Below are 5,764 nucleotides of genomic sequence, written 5' to 3'. Positions count from 1 at the left end.
AGTTTAGGGTTATTTTAGGATTTTCTAGTTGAAGCTGAATGCTCCCAATTTTGTAATAGTTTGAATCAAGTTTAATAGTAAGCAAGCAGGCATACATGATTCCATTGCTTATTGTTCATTGCATTTGTGAAATTTATTGTTTGAGTATTTCAAGCTTTGGGTCTCTGGTTTTAATGGTGAACATATTCATATTATAAGTCTGCACTCGGTATTGTCTTTGGTAGAAGTCATTTGCAGTTCCTACTGAGCTCCTCCCTGCAGTGTCTATCGAGTTGATTATTTACCTCTACCGAGCTCCACTTTCTAGTGGCTACCAAGTTCACTCATAATCGCTTTGCCTATCGAGTTCACTCAGTAATCACACCCTCCTTTGTTTATCGAGTTGTGTATTCTTCACTTACCGAGCTCACTTGGTATCCTTTGCTTACTGAGTTGTTTTTCCCTTCATTTATCGAGGTTACTCGGTATCCTTTGATTACCAAGTTGTTCTTCCCTTCATTTACCGAGCTCACTCGGTAACCTCTCCTGCCACTCGGTTTCTTAAGTTATCGAGAAAACTTTGGCACTCAGTGATAGTTGTTGCCAAGCAAATTTTTAGGTTTAGGGTTGTTTTTGTGATTGAATTTTATTTAAAGGTTGTGAATATTTACCACATGGTGTAAGAGCTTTGAGGCCCCACATCCATAGTGAGTTAGGACATTTTTTTTCTAGGATATTTATCATGGCAGGAGATGCAGGAAAGATATGGCAGCAACCACCACCCTTCAATGGGCAGAATTATGATACATGGGCAGAGAAAATGAAGACCATTATGGTTACAAATGAGTTGTGGGAGTTTGTAGTTAATGGGTTCAATGATGTGACAGATCCAACTTAGTATGCTACCCTCACAAATGCACAGAAGACTCATTTGAAAGAGTCAAGGAGGAAAGATGCTAAGGCATTAAATTTGATTGAGGCAACTATGACAGAGACAGTATTCCCAAAGATTGTAGCAGCAAATTATGCAAAGGAAGCATGGGATATCCTTGAGACAAACTTCAAGGGGACTAATAAAGTCCATACAGTAAAGCTACAGAATATAAGGAGGGAGTTTGAGAACCTTCAGATGAAGAAAAATGAATCAGTTGCAGACTTCAGTTCAAGGACCTCCAATGTGATTAACCAGCTGAAGTCAAATGGAGAAAACTATCAAGAGCAGAGGATAGTGGAGAAGATATTGAAGAGTTTACCTCATAAATATGACAACTTGGTCATGACCATAGAATAGGCAAAAGACCTCACTGTTTTGACTATGGATGAGTTGATGGGTACACTTCAAACCCATGAGCATAGGATCAATAGATCTACATCTTTTACTTCCCAAGAGCAAGCATTCAAGGCTCAGTCAAATACAAGAGGAAGGGGGAGAGGAAGAAATGGCCCAGGCAGGAACTCTAGAGGTAGAGGTCGAGGTAATGGAGGACAAAGGAATGCTGCATCAGAAAGCTCAGGAAGAGCAGATGGAGCAAGTAGCTCACAAAATACTTCAAGAGGAAGTAAGAAAAAATACAACTCAAATAAGAGTAATGTAGAATGCTACTATTTTCATAAATAATTTTTCCAAGGGCACCATGACTCTACTCTACCTACACATCTTATTTATGATGTATCATCGCTAAATTAGTCTTGGATTTTGTAACTATTTTTTTGAGTCATTTCTTGTGTCTAGCAGCACGCCTTATATTGGGTGCCCTACAAAACGGACCAATCTAGTGCTTGGGAATCTTATAAGAGGAACTTTAATGGTCCATGGTATCGAGCTGTCCGAACTCTCTTGAAAACAAAAAAATATTGATGGATTAAAGATACAGATGGTGAAACTCATCATTAGAACGACTTAGTTGTTTGTTGTTTGCTATGAACTATATAGTGATTCAAGAATGGCTTTTCATTATTGTTATGTGGAAGATAAACAATATGGCATAGGTGTTGGAATATTAAATGCAGATGGTCATTTTTTCATAGAGCCAAACGCCCACCTACCACCTGATGACAAGCATAACAGATAGAAACATAAATGTGGTGGGTGAGTTTTCAAATTTAGAAATGGGGGGAAAACATTTTGCAAATATAACAAAAGGAATGATCAAATTCATTTGACCAATGAGAAGAAGAGCATATCAGAAGTTGCAAAGAAGGAAGAAGAGAGAATTGATCAGCAAATTCAGACGTCAGAGTGCAGAGAAAAGGAAGTTCATTTCGTGACTGCAATCGCACATGTTTCTTCTCTTGTCATTCTATAAGTTTATCATTTGTTTGATTTGACTTGTTGAAGCAGTGATTGCTCCAACCATTGTATTATGCAGCCATTAGAGCTGCAAGTTTAAAGTTTAAATTTTTTCAGTTTGAAGTTTAGGGTTATTTTAGAATTTTCTGGTTAAAGCTGAATGCTCTCAATTTTGTAATAGTTTGAATCAAGTTTAATAGTAAGAAAGCAGGCATACATGATTCCATTGCTTATTGTTCATTGCATTTGTGAAATTTATTGTTTGAGTATTTCAAGCTTTGGGTCTCTGGTTTTAATGGTGAACATATTCATGTCATAAGTCTACACTCGGTATTGTCTTTGGTAGAAGTCATTTGCAGTTCCTACTGAGCTCCTCCCTGCAGTGTCTATCGAGTTGATTATTTTCCTCTACCGAGCTCCACTTTCTAGTGGCTACCAAGTTCACTCATAATCGCTTTGCCTACCGAGTTCACTCAGTAATCACACCCTCCTTTGTTTATCGAGTTGTGTATTCTTCACTTACCGAGCTCACTCGGTATCCTTTGCTTACTGAGTTGTTTTTCCCTTCATTTATCGAGGTTACTCGGTATCCTTTGATTACCAAGTTGTTCTTCCCTTCATTTACTGAGCTCACTCGGTAACCTCTCCTGCCACTCGATTTCTTAAGTTATCGAGAAAACTTTGGCACTCGGTGATAGTTGTTGCCAAGAAAATTTTTAGGTTTAGGGTTGTTTTTGTGATTGAATTTTTTTTAAAGGTTGTGAATATTTCCCACATGGTGTAAGAGCTTTGAGGCCCCACATCCACAGTGAGTTAGGACATTTTTTTTCTGGGATATTTATTATGGCAGGAGATGCAGGAAAGATATGGCAGCAACCACCACCCTTCAATGGACATAATTATGATACATAGGCAAAGAAAATGAAGACCATTATGGTTACAAATGAGTTGTGGGAGTTTGTAGATAATGGGTTCAATGATGTGACAGATCCAACTTAGTATGCTGCCCTCACAAATGCACAGAAGACTCATTTGAAAGAGTCAAGGAGGAAAGATGCTAAGGCATTAAGTTTGATTGAGGTAACTATGACAGAGACAGTATTCCCAAAGATTGTAGCAGAAAATTATGCAAAGGAAGCATGGGATATCCTTGAGAAAAAATTCAAGGGGACTGATAAAGTCCATAAAGTAAAGCTACAGAATATAAGGAGGGAGTTTGAGAACCTTCAGATGAAGAAAAATGAATCAGTTGCAGACTTCAGTTCAAGGACCTCCAATGTGATTAACCAGCTGAAGTCAAATGGAGAAAACTATCAAGAGCAGAGGATAGTGGAGAAGATATTGAAGAGTTTACCTCATAAATATGACAACTTGGTCATGACCATAGAATAGGCAAAAGACCTCACTATTTTGACTATGGATGAGTTGATGGGTACACTTCAAACCCATGAGCATAGGATCAATAGATCTACATCTTTTACTTCCCAAGAGCAAGCATTCAAGGCTCAGTCAAATCCAAGAGGAAGGGGGAGAGGAAGAAATGGCCCAGGCAGGAACTCTAGAGGTAGAGGTCGAGGTAATGGAGGACAAAGGAATGCTGCATCAGAAAGCTCAGGAAGAGCAGATGGAGCAAGTAGCTCACAAAATACTTCAAGAGGAAGTAAGAAAAAATACAACTCAAATAAGAGTAATGTAGAATGCTACTATTTTCATAAATAATTTTTCCAAGGGCACCATGACTCTACTCTACCTACACATCTTATTTATGATGTATCATCGCTAAATTAGTCTTGGATTTTGTAACTATTTTTTTGAGTCATTTCTTGTGTCTAGCAGCACGCCTTATATTGGGTGCCCTACAAAACGGACCAATCTAGTGCTTGGGAATCTTATAAGAGGAACTTTAATGGTCCATGGTATCGAGCTGTCCGAACTCTCTTGAAAACAAAAAAATATTGATGGATTAAAGATACAGATGGTGAAACTCATCATTAGAACGACTTAGTTGTTTGTTGTTTGCTATGAACTATATAGTGATTCAAGAATGGCTTTTCATTATTGTTATGTGGAAGATAAACAATATGGCATAGGTGTTGGAATATTAAATGCAGATGGTCATTTTTTCATAGAGCCAAACGCCCACCTACCACCTGATGACAAGCATAACAGATAGAAACATAAATGTGGTGGGTGAGTTTTCAAATTTAGAAATGGGGGGAAAACATTTTGCAAATATAACAAAAGGAATGATCAAATTCATTTGACCAATGAGAAGAAGAGCATATCAGAAGTTGCAAAGAAGGAAGAAGAGAGAATTGATCAGCAAATTCAGACGTCAGAGTGCAGAGAAAAGGAAGTTCATTTCGTGACTGCAATCGCACATGTTTCTTCTCTTGTCATTCTATAAGTTTATCATTTGTTTGATTTGACTTGTTGAAGCAGTGATTGCTCCAACCATTGTATTATGCAGCCATTAGAGCTGCAAGTTTAAAGTTTAAATTTTTTCAGTTTGAAGTTTAGGGTTATTTTAGAATTTTCTGGTTAAAGCTGAATGCTCTCAATTTTGTAATAGTTTGAATCAAGTTTAATAGTAAGAAAGCAGGCATACATGATTCCATTGCTTATTGTTCATTGCATTTGTGAAATTTATTGTTTGAGTATTTCAAGCTTTGGGTCTCTGGTTTTAATGGTGAACATATTCATGTCATAAGTCTACACTCGGTATTGTCTTTGGTAGAAGTCATTTGCAGTTCCTACTGAGCTCCTCCCTGCAGTGTCTATCGAGTTGATTATTTTCCTCTACCGAGCTCCACTTTCTAGTGGCTACCAAGTTCACTCATAATCGCTTTGCCTACCGAGTTCACTCAGTAATCACACCCTCCTTTGTTTATCGAGTTGTGTATTCTTCACTTACCGAGCTCACTCGGTATCCTTTGCTTACTGAGTTGTTTTTCCCTTCATTTATCGAGGTTACTCGGTATCCTTTGATTACCAAGTTGTTCTTCCCTTCATTTACTGAGCTCACTCGGTAACCTCTCCTGCCACTCGATTTCTTAAGTTATCGAGAAAACTTTGGCACTCGGTGATAGTTGTTGCCAAGAAAATTTTTAGGTTTAGGGTTGTTTTTGTGATTGAATTTTTTTTAAAGGTTGTGAATATTTCCCACATGGTGTAAGAGCTTTGAGGCCCCACATCCACAGTGAGTTAGGACATTTTTTTTCTGGGATATTTATTATGGCAGGAGATGCAGGAAAGATATGGCAGCAACCACCACCCTTCAATGGACATAATTATGATACATAGGCAAAGAAAATAAAGACCATTATGGTTACAAATGAGTTGTGGGAGTTTGTAGATAATGGGTTCAATGATGTGACAGATCCAACTTAGTATGCTGCCCTCACAAATGCACAGAAGACTCATTTGAAAGAGTCAAGGAGGAAAGATGCTAAGGCATTAAGTTTGATTGAGGTAACTATGACAGAGACAGTATTC

Source organism: Cupressus sempervirens, chromosome 3 (genome assembly GCF_028749045.1).
Source record: "Cupressus sempervirens isolate cs-2001-9-10 chromosome 3, ASM2874904v1, whole genome shotgun sequence".
Classification (NCBI taxonomy): Eukaryota; Viridiplantae; Streptophyta; class Pinopsida; order Cupressales; family Cupressaceae; genus Cupressus; species Cupressus sempervirens.
This window is presented reverse-complemented; position numbering follows the sequence as displayed.